Here is an 11,756-nt window from a genome sequence, read left to right on the forward strand (position 1 = left end):
GAGGACCATGGGGGGTATTTTTCCCTTCTTCTTGCCTCCCTTGAAGGAAATCACACTCTTTTGTTTGAAAAACCTTCCAGGTTGGTTTTCGAGGCCTTTTCCTGGTTGTCCCACTCCCACGGGAACAGCAGAGGTTACTCGGAAACATGAAGCGGTTTGGGCAAGGGCGAGCCCAGAGGCCTGGTGTGGCCCGCCATGGACTCACAGAACGAGCCCACAGAAGCCAGGCCCTGAGGAGCAAGGTGGGAGGAGACATGGCGGCAGTAGGGGGACTGCCTGAGGTCAGAGGCACCCAGGGGGTCTCCACTTGGCCTCTCCACTTGACCAAGGCAAAGCCGACACCTCGCAGCTCCTCCCAGCTGCGGTCCGTACAGAAAAGAGTCACACACCTGTGGCCGTGGGGAAGCCACCTCTCGTGGGCCGAGCAGCCTGGGAGACTTAGGGAGAGAGCGAGTCACAGCCTCTCTTCAGGTCTCCGTGTCCCCCCGTGTACCGGGAGAGGCCTGCTGGACTCACTCGGGCTCTTGGGAATGGGTGGTTGGGAAGGAAATGAAAAACAGAAACAAAAGGTCACATGCATTGAGCTCTTGGGGGAGGCATTGAATGAAACACTTTCTATCCCATTATTCTTCCCTGACTTAATCTTCACCCCAACTCTGTGACTGCTTCTTCTGAGGTTTACAGAGCATCCCTCTTCCCTGGTGGTGGAGGGAACACCCAGGCAAGGCCTGGAATCTCGTGCCCACCTTGGGGTCCATCGTTCAGGCCAAGGGAGTGGGATCCTGTGATTGGCTGTGTCTGATCCCAGGCCTTCCCTGCAGCCAAGTCCAGGTCCAGGAGTTCCGGACAGCAACTTCAGGCAGTGGGGGACTGATGCTGGGGACAAAGGGGCAGGGGCTGGGCAGAGAGACCAGGAGCGCCCCCTACAGGTGTGGGAGCAGGACACCGACTCCGCACACCCTTCTCCTGGTGCCCTCCTGCTGACACTGTCTGGAAAGCTATTCCGCTGCAGGTCTGGGCAGAAGGAGGGAGAAGTGGGTCCCAGGCAGGAGGAGGTGACAATGGCCCGAGGGCCCCGGGTGTGACTCCGCTTCAGGCATTCCGATCCCTGAGCCCTCTCCCCACCATGCCAAGCTCCATCTTTGTCCTTCTAGCAGCAATATGGCCCCTCATCTCCCCCTCTCCATTTCCTAACCTCCCATACATTTAAAAAAAATTATTTAAATTCAGTTTATTATCAAATAGTGTATTATTAATTTCAGTGGTAGATTTCAGTGATTCATCAGTTGCCTGTAACACACAGTGCTCATCCTATCATGTGCCCTCCTTAAAGCTCATCCCCCAGTTACCCCATCCCCTCACCCCCGCTTCCCTCCAGCAACCTTCAGTTTAAAGACCCATCTCAATGGCCCCTCCTCAAGGAAGACTTCTCAGTTTCCCAGGCAGTTCAGGGACTCTGGGACCCCTGCCCCTAAGCAGTAGCGTATGGTGACTGCCTGCCACATGCTTGCCTGGGGGCCGGGACCAAGGCCCATTTGGTCCGTTCCCATAGGGCCCGGCAGAAAATGCCTGTGGAGTGGATGAAAGGGAGAAGAGACAGAGGAATGGGGGGTGAGAAAGAAAAATGAGAAGAGAATGGGGTGGAGGGCTGGGGGAGGGGAATAAAGGAAGTGGGGTCATAGGCAGGGTGGGGGGGTGGGGGGTAGGTAGGGTGAGGGGGGCGGGGGTGATAGCAGGGGAAGGAGGGCCTGAGCACAGGTGGGTTCTCCCATTCCGGAGGCTCTGGCCTGGGTCCCTGCTCCTGGGGGGCAGTGGCATTAGTGGGTAGACGTCACCTGCTTGTTATGTAGTAGTATCTGCCTACTGACTGACTACTGTGTGCCTGATGCTGTGCTGCCCACAGGGTCCCTCTTCTCCACTGGCTTCTCTAGGAAGGTGCATCAAAGTGATGGGGAGCAGGGCCCTCATAGCCGTCTGCAGCCCTGAGAAAATGGATCTGTCTGTTTCTGGACGGTGCGTATCTACTCACACCTTGCCCTGGGTGCCTAGGCCGGCGCACTTCTCAGAGCACATTGCACGGCAGGGACACCCCTAGAAGCCAGGAGGGTCCTGTCAGCCATGCCCTGCTGGAGTCTTGCCCAATCCCCCACCCCCGCAGTTAGCCCTGGAGGGGAGCTCCCACTCAGGCTGGCCCCCCACACCACTCCCACTGCAGGAAGGACGGAGATGGGAGAGGAGGGAGTCAGCCGACCAGCTGCTGCCCAGCCTGATAATGAATCGTCCCAAAGCTTGCTGCCCCGTCTGAATAGCTCTGCTTTTGAAAGGGGTTTGTGACAAAGGGTACATTGAATGTCCGCCACTAGACAAGGAGGGCCGCCTGCACGCATACACAGAGGAAGCCCTTTGGGGAGCCTGCGAGAGACAGCAAGAGCCAGCTAGACAGGGAACAGCATTCTGTAGCTCAGTCTGCCTGGTGGGCTTGGCTGGGTGCTCCTTTCTGACTCTGGGACTGAAAGGGCTCTCGCCTGAGGTGTATGAAGAGATGGAAGATCTCCTTGGTGCTGTCTATGGCCCGGGGACCAGCTGAGCTGGGGTGGGGGCCCAGGACAGGGTGGAGCAGAACTGGCTCACAGAGGGCCAGAGCGTTTAGTTGGGAATGTGAAACGCAGCTGTCCAACTGCGGGACACTCCCTCCTCCTGGGATCCTGACGGTGAGGATGCTCCCTGGGCCTCCTCCAGACCCCCGCCCAGGTAGACTGCATTCCTAGAGGCCAGGGTCTCTCTGTCCTGCCTCTCTGGGATCCCCATCCCCATACCTCCTGGCAAAGCAAGTGGCCGAGGGTGGGGGCCCTAGTGCTCACAGTTCTGGAATTGATTATGATTTTGTTTGTTCAGAAATTATTGGGAACAGAATTTTCTGTTGATTCGATTTAATGTGCACGTGCCTATGCATATTTGGTTTTCTCCACCAAAACTCTGGTTTTGCAGAGCCTGGGTTAGTGTCCCCACCTTTAGTCCTGAAGTCATTTGTGTATTTATACAGCAGATTTTTTTTTTTTTTTTTTTTAAATGAGCATGGGATGTACCAAGCCATGGCTGAACTTCTGGAGTCCCAAGGACTTCCTTCATGCAGTGGGCCACCCTGCGGCCAGTCCCTTTAAATGGGAAAAAGGGAAGGGATCAGAGGATCCCCGAGATCGCCCTTGATGAGGCCATGAGGACAAACGGATCATGGCTGTCCTGGGTTTGTAGCTGTACCACATCACAGGACATTCTCCAAATGCTGATCTGGGGGCAGGCGCACGTCTGCTGTGACTTGGCCCATTTGCCCTGCATGCCACGACACCAAAATGTGTCTGCATGGACTCCAGCCTTCCTAGAAGGGGCACCAAGCACGAATCCTCACCCGGGTGAGGATAACGGCAGTATCTCTATGGCAACCAATTCTCCCAGTACCTTGGTTTTCTCATCTGTGAAAGGGGGATAATGGGAGGGACTGCTTCACTGACTTGTTGTCAGGTTAAAACTGTGAAACACTCAAGACAATATTTTGCACGTAGTAGGCACTCAGTAGATATTAGCTATGACCTCTATGACTACCTCCACCTTAGAATGTGTCTTAGGTCAAGTTCTCGATTCCTGGCTCAGTGATGTCCTAAGGTAGTGCTCCCCGGAGGACTGGGTAGGAGTCTGGACAGCAACTGGGGATGGGAGAGGAAGAGGCTGACAAGGGTACAGAGGCTGGTTTCAGCCAGGATCCTCCCCATGGGAGATAAGGGAGCTGGGACCTCCCTCTTCTGCACCCCAGTCATTGACTAAGGGCCACTTTTGGAAGAGTTGTTAACTTCCAGGTACTTGGGGTTCTGCAGACAAAGCAGCTCCTATAGCCTGGGGTTGTCACCCAAGGGAGCCACAGAAAGTAGGGGGAAGCGCCCAGGCCCGATACAAAGATCTGGGGGAGTCTGGGGGACCTGAGGAGGACACCAAGAGTCTCCTCCACTGAGAGACAACACGAGGGACAAATGAGCAGGGCCTGTACTTGGCAGCCCATGGTCCACGGTAGCTCTAGTTTCTGCCTCATCAGCCATAGGTTGCTTTTGGTCCTAAGGCAGGGACACCCTACGGTCTGGGAAGGCCTAGGCAGGCCTGGAGCCTCATCTGTGTGTATAGGACAGTGACTCCCGCTCTGACCGAGGAGCCAGTGAGAAGAGCCTGTCTACTCTGGCTGCCTGAGCGAGGTGTTAGCGGGGTCAGCCCTGCCAGCTGGCACAGGATCCCTGGTATCTGCCCCCGGATGCTGGGAAGGAGGAAGAAGCCGTTTCAATGTCAACAACTATGTGGATATCCTCCTAGACACCAAGCACCTGCTACCTTGTCCCAGCCCTCTGCCTGATTTCTGGTTTCACATGGCCAGCCCGGCCCTGCGTGTCCCTGGGCCCCACGGCGCTGGGCAGCTCTGACCAGGTATCAGCCTGGGTGTCAGACAGAATACTGGGGAACATGGCAGGCCCAGCAGAACTGGCTTTGTGAACAGTCCAGACCCTCCTAGAAAGCTCCCACAGCCAGGGAGGCAGAGGCAGGGAGGCGGCCCTGTGCCGGTGACTAACTCCGAGCTGAGGACCATGGGAATAACCTGCTATCACCTACAATGTGTCGAGTCGTCACTGTGTTTCAAACAGATCCCTCCATAGGTACCATTTTATTTAAAACCTGACACAGTGCTGTGAGGTCCTAGCTCCTAGGTCCTCCTTTTACTGGAGTGGACTAACGCTCACAGAGGCAAAGTTTCAGACTGGCTGACACCATTAGCCCATGGCCATCCTCTCTTCAAAGCGGGTTCCACTCACTCAGGGTAAAAGCCCTGGCCTAACATCCATCCCTATGCCTTTGCCTGATCCGGCTTCCTGGGGACCCCAACCTTCCTTCCTACCATTCTCCACTGTTGTCCCCACTCCAGGCCATCAGCTGTCTCTTGGCTATTTTTTAATATGTAGAATACTAGCACTGGCCTCAGGGCCTTTGCACTGGCTGCCCCCTCTGCCGGCAAGACTCCGCCCCTAGCTGCTGTGACTCCCTGTCTCTTGCTTCCATGTCTCTGCTCCAGTGTCACCTCCTGTCCCCCTACCCATATTCTCTATTTCCTTTACTCTGCTTGCTTCTTCTTCTTCTTTTTTTTTTAGGACCTCTTAAATATCAATCTGTGTATTGCCTGTTTCCATTCACTAAAACACCAGCCCCATGATGGCTGCAATTCGCCTCTTGTTCCCTGCTGAGTCAAGTCCTCTATTGGTGTGACATGTAGTCAGTATTTCATAAACATGTGCAGAATGATTAAGGGTGCCAAGACTGGACCTCAAAAGCTCCGACCATCAGGCATCTTCGGGTTGGCGGAGGGTAGCCCTCGAGACCGGGCCGGGCCGAGCCCTGGGGTCTGTGGTTCTGTGCAGGCTGTCTTTTCCCACAGCCAGAGGGAACAGAGGACATTGATCTTCAGGAGAGTCTGGCCCCAGGCACTCCCCTTCTGTACCCAGTTCTGTTCAGCGTGGCCTCAGGCTCTCGGCAGCCTCCTTCTCTGGGCGGCTCCGTCCTTGGCCGGCTCGCACTCACTTCCTTCCTCTTGACTCTGAGGCCTGGGGGAAATGCTGCCCTTTCTCTCTCAGTCTTGGATCCTTCCAGGGTTTTCAAGTCCAGAGAAGCTTGGTTTCCTCTAAAGTCCACATCTAGACTTTCTTCCAAAAGGCCTCCTGCATCATTTGAACACTTGTTCGCTCAAAATAATACTAACCAAGCATTTTCTATGCTCCAGGCACCCAGACAATGGGGGGAAGGACCCAATTTCCAGCTCTTTGTGTCACTGCCAGGCCAACCTGGCCCAGGAGGCCTTATAATGAGTGCCTGGAGTGGAAGGGGCTTGAGATACTGAGGCGGAGCCCAGAGCTGTCCTTCCTTAACTGTACTTTCCTGCCAAGAATGTGGGGAACAAGAGAGAGAGCCCCGAGAGGCAGCCCCACCCCACACGGCTCCCTTGGGCGAGAGAGGCAGCTTCTTGGGTCAGCTGGGTGGAAAGCCAGCCTTTCCGAAGAGGGAGAGCAAGCCAGGCATTTGATTTGAGGGAAACCTGCCAGCCTCCGTCCTCTTCCTTGAACCCAATTCTGAGAAAGCCTTCCCTCTCCTGTCTTCCCCATCCCCCCAGATGGTGACCTCCTTTCCCCCTGAAATGCCTGCCCAGGGCTGCTATGGCAGGGGAGCCATGGCAGGGGTCTGGTTTCCCCCAATACCCCCATGTCTCCCCAGGACAGAGGTGGGCAACTTCACCTGTGCCCTTGGAACCCAGGCCACAGGCTGCCACCTGCCCTTGCTCCACATGAACACAGGCTTCCTCATTCCAAGAACTCATAGACTTTAGGCTTCTGTCCAGGTTTTTCCACGTCTTCACAGGCCTTTGGCAATGAATCCTGGAAGGGAAAGAGAAATGAAGGCCTTCACCAGGACAGCAAATCAGCATCATGGGTGTCCTGAGGAAGGTGAGGGGGGGGGGTAGCTACTGAAACCAGGAAACACACAAGGAGAGTCCCAAGTCTGGTGGGGTCTGTATGGTAGGAGTGGTATCTGGGCCTGCGAAAAATCTCAAAGGGGCATCAACAGTTGACCATGAACTTCCTCTCTGGGCCTCAAAATCCTAGAAGGGCCCCCGAGTGGGTAGCAGTAGGGTGTTCAACATTAGCCCCCTGAACGGCCTCGGGGATTGCCCCCCCACCACTTCCTCCAGGAACAGGGGCCTCACCTCAGCTCAGCAAGGCTGAGTTGGTATTCAGCAGGTTAGCCCTGCTGGGAACCCCCCGACCCCCGACACTGTCCCTTGCTCTTCAGGCTCTAATCTATCAGAGGATGAGTAAGTTCCATATGGCAGAAGCCCCAGCCAGGGCTGGTGGGCCTTCAGTTCCTGCACCTTGAGTCCTTACTGCTTTCTCCTTGGATGCTGGGACCTCCATCCCCACCCCGATCAAGGCGACCTCAAGGGTAGTAGGACCCAGTGTGGCTGGCCTGTGCCCCCAAGCCCAGGAGCAAGGGGCACCATCGGCAGCCAGTGGCCCAAGTTCACATCTTATATCCGGCACACTCTGTCTGACCTGAGTCCTATGTTTCACCCCTTTGCTGCCTCAGTTTCCTCCTCCTTAAAATGGCGGAAAGGATAGACCTATTTCATACAACCATGGTGACCTTAAGTGGGATAATCCAAGCGGAGCCCTCAGAACAGGCCAGCAGCAAGTAGGTGATGTTCTGCCAGCTGTTGACACTCCGTCCTGAGCTGTGAGGGATTCTGGGATTGGGTCCAGGTGGGCTTTCTCCCCAAGATGACCTGATCCTTTAGGAGACTCCTGAGGAGAAGGGGGCCCTCCCAGCCGCTTCCAGGGCCCCTGGGGGTTGCGGCTGTTCTGGAAAGCCCCGACTCACCACACTGTTTGGATTGGGTTTCTATTCCCAACACCGGTGAGAGGCCTGCTATTTATGGGCTCCCCATCCCACCCCCCAGTCAGCCAGACAGTGCGTGGGCTGGGGACCACATGGCCAGCAGCCCACGCCCCCCCACCGCACCCGGGCTCTCTGACCGGGGCACGTTCCACACGCTGGTCAGCCTGCTAGCTCCACCGCCGTGGCCCCAGCTCCATTCAGCCCCGCAGGGGGAGAAACAGAGACGGCGGGGATGTGAGTGGTCATTGGCCTCTCCATCCTGGCCTCTGGCTTCTAGAAGGTCTCTCTGAGGAGAGGTGGGTTCTAGAGGTGCTGGGGATAATACTTTCTATTTCCACCCTGAGAATGACACATGCTGCCTCTTATAGCATCTGGTTGGTTAAAACATGGGCACTGGAGCCCGATTGCCTGGGTTCAAGTCCTCCTTTGAGCCTTCATTAGCCACCCTGCTCTAGTGCCCCAACCCCTTTGTGCCTCAGTTTCCTCAGTTGTAAGATGGAGCTAGTGCTCTCACCTTCTTCATAGGGCATCATGAGGGTCAAGGGGACTGGGATGGGCCAAGCATTGAGCAGGTCACCGTTACTCCTGCAGGGTCTGGTGCGGGATGGCAACTCTGGCCTTCTTCCCATGGCTCCTGCTTTTGGACTAGGCAGGCCTACTGTCCCCTCTGTGCAGATGGAGAAGCTGAGTCCTGAATGGGGGGAAGGACTTTGCCAAGGGCCCATACCTCAGCTGCTTCTTGATCTTTAACCACTATATTCTATCCCTGCCCCTCACCAAATAGATAAGGAGCTCCCAGCAAGAAAAGGAGGGGACCTGACAGGTGTGTATCCAGTGGGAGCCAGGCTGAGCTCTCCCCCCACCCCCCGGGCCTGCCCGCCCCTTGGCCCATGCCTCCAGCCTGCCTCCTCAGGATGGAAGCTATTTTTAGCACGTGGTGTTTGTCGGGCAGTGGGGGATATTTGCAAAGGGTCAGTCTGCCGGTGTCCTTTGGCTTCCAACTGGAAACAGCTCTCGGATGTGCAGCTGATTGGCTGAGAGCATGAGGCTCTGGCGAGCCTTTTCCCTTCTTTACAAAATGTGGCCATTTCTCCTTCCTGTCCGCCCTCTTGCCAAGCCCACAGCTTCTGTTCCTGGCTCCCCGCCGCCAAGATGGTGACAGCTTTCCCAGGTCTGGTGGGATGAGCAAATTAGGCAAAGTGTGGTTTCCTGGCCCTGGCTCGGCATCTTCCCTCCACTAATAAACCTGTGGCTAACCATCCGTGGCCTCATGCTCCATGGGTTAGAGTACCACGCCAACAAGGCCAAGGTCACACTTTATCCCAACCAGGCTGGCATTGCAGAGAGGTGTGCTCTGATCCATGGCCTCAGCTTGCCACCCTTGCCAATGCAGCAGGGATTGGGAGCAGGCCTGGGGAGGGCTGGGGGTCAGGGAGAGTGTGTGTGGGTGTCTCTGTGCCCCTAGCCCTGGGAGGGCCCGACTAGAGCTGGTCCACATGCCCACTGAGCTGGTCCACCTGCCTGCCAACGAGCAGGGCATGAAGCCAGGCACTTTCCTACGTGAAGGTTGGCACGTGTGTTGGTGGGAAAACACTGGAGAACAAGAAAGTGCCAGGCTGGCAGGCCCAAGGCTACTGAGTCAGTCTTCCAAATCCATTGGGGAGGGCTCTAAAGAGGCGGCAGAGTGGCAGAGTGTGACGGTTAAGTGAAGAGACCGTGAGGTTCAGTCAAATCCCTGATGGGACACTTCGTAGCCATGGAGTTATGTAAGGACTCTGGGCCTCAGTATCCCCATCTGTAAAACAGAGACAGTCCTAGACCTATCACAAGGATGAAGTAAGCTAAGTCTTGGAAGCACTTAGCACAGTAACTACTACGTGTTAGCTCTGGTCACCACTGTAGTATCTCAACCCCCAACCCCCATACCATGGCTGCTGTACCCCTCAGCTCTGGCCCGACCTTCCTGTCCCCCACTGCCTTCTCAGAACAAGCTAAAGCAGTCACTGGCCCCAAGGCCTTTGTGCTGTGGAAGGCCAGGGGTACGGGGAAGCCAGCCCCCAGACATATCTTGCCTTCACCCCTGCCAGAAAGAAACACAGTGTCTTGGGAACGAGTTGGCACGAGGCAGGTGCCCTGCTCCGCTCCTGGGGCTCCTGCCCAGGAGGGCGCGGCCACTGAACTCAGGTCTATAAATAAGGTATCTGGGAGGAACGGCTTTAATTTGCACTTTACCTATTGGTGTTTACTTTGCTATTTCCAATATGGTAATTTAATTCTGCAGGGCGCCTGGCCGGGAGGTGGAGGGGGGGGGCACCTGGGACGTGCGGTTACCTGACCGCACCAGGAGTGACTCCCGTGTCCCCGTGCAGCTCTGGACACAGAAGCCCCTGGGATAGCCATGATCTGTGGAGGCCCCCAGTGTGGGCATGGCAGGATGGGCTTGGCTGGACATTGAGACCCTTCTGTACTCAGACCCACAATTCTCCCCTCTCCATTTGGCTCGTTCCTGGACAACGGTGGCAGCATCCCCCTTCCCTACTCCCTCCACGTCTCTCCTTGCCTCAGGTCAGGGCCTCCATGTCCGCTGAGATGACTGCCCTCCTCCAGCCATCTGGGAGCTCTCTCCAGGCTTCTCTGATGGCCACACAGCTAATTATGACACAGCCTGTTAGGTCTCTTCCCCCTAGCCGCTTGTTGTGTTTTGAATTTTTGCACTTTGTCTTTTCTGTAAGGTTGTGGGCTCCCCCTCAGACTGAGGTTCCCTGAGGACAGTGCTGTGTCTCCCTCCCTCACACTGGGGCTCCCTGAGGACAGCGCTTTATCTCCCCTCAGACTGGGGCTCCCTGAGGACAGGGCTGTGTCTTCCCTCAGATTGGGGCTCCCTGAGGACAAGGCTGTGGTTCCCTCCTCAGACTGGGGATCCCTGAGGGCAGAGAATTGGCTTTTCCCTCAGAATAGGGGTCTTCTGAGGTACAGGGCTATTTTTGTCCCCTGGTCTGATCTCCCCAAGGGCAGAAGGTGAAGGGCTCCTATTTCATGTGCCTGTTCCCTTTTATTTTTTCCTTTCCTACGATTCCCAGGGTATATGGCTCCAGGAGAGCTTTGGCCCAGGTGTATTCCCTCTGGTCAAGGCTGTCCATTAGGACCACCAAGAGTGCCTTTGCCCTACCCTCAGTGAGTGGCAGCACTGGCCAGTGGGATCACATTATGAGTTTTCTGGGCCATAGGCACTTTTGACTTTGTGAGCCCCTCCCTCCACAATTACCAAAGATTGTTATATGACTGTGTTGGAATAAAGACAAATATATCTATATTGTAGGAAAAAACATTACTTGACTTAAGAAATCATGTTTTCCTTTCCACTTTAAAATAAGTGAAAACATCGGGGGTCTGGCTGGCTCAGGTCATGATCTCAGGGTCATGAGATCGAGCTGTTATCTGGCTCTTTACTCAGCATGGAGTCTGCTTGAAGTTCTCTCTTTCCCTCTGCCTCCTCCCCAGCTCTCACTCTTGTGTGCTCTCGCTCTCTCTCTCTCTCAAATAAATAAAATCTTAAAAAAAAATTAGAACATTTTTGTGGACCCCTAAATGTCTCATGGGCTAGCACTGTGCTGTGCTCTGGTCAGAGGAGCCTGTGTGGACCAGGAGCTCAGTCATCCCTGGCTGGGACGCCTTTCCCATCCTTCAGCTCTTACCAGCCTCACAACACCCCCATGAGCCAGGCAGGCCCCACACCCATGGCAGGGTCATGGCCACTGCTAGGGGCAACAGCCAAGGCAGGGACCCTGTCAATGGCGCCCTGCTCTGTGCCAGGCGCTGCACTGAGCACACAGTCCCCTTAATCTTATCTAATCCTCACAGCCATCCTATGAGGCAGGCACTAGGATTTTTTTTTTTCCCCATTTTCCAGATAAGGAAAATGAGGCTCAGGGGGGAAAAGTGACAGGTTCAAGGTCACCCAGCCAGTCAGTGACAGGGTAGGAATGGAGGACCCAGAGGTCCTGGCTTCCGAAGGTCTAGGTCCTTCCATGGCACAGAGGGTGAAGGATGCGGCAAGGTATAGGTGGGAGTCAGCCACGGAGATCGGTTCTGATGTCTGCAGGTGGGCCAGGAGGAAGGTGGCACATACCTCACCCTAGAATTACCTATCTGCTTTCCTGCCCCCTCTCCTCTCTGGCTTCCAACCCCTCGGGGGCTTTTTTTGCTAGGGGCTAGAGACTTATTCCATGGTGGGGAAGGGGTATGGGGATTCCTGATGAGGTGCCCCACGTCGGTCCCCCTGG

This window comes from Mustela nivalis, assembly GCF_964662115.1.
Source record: "Mustela nivalis genome assembly, chromosome: 5".
NCBI lineage: Eukaryota > Metazoa > Chordata > Mammalia > Carnivora > Mustelidae > Mustela > Mustela nivalis.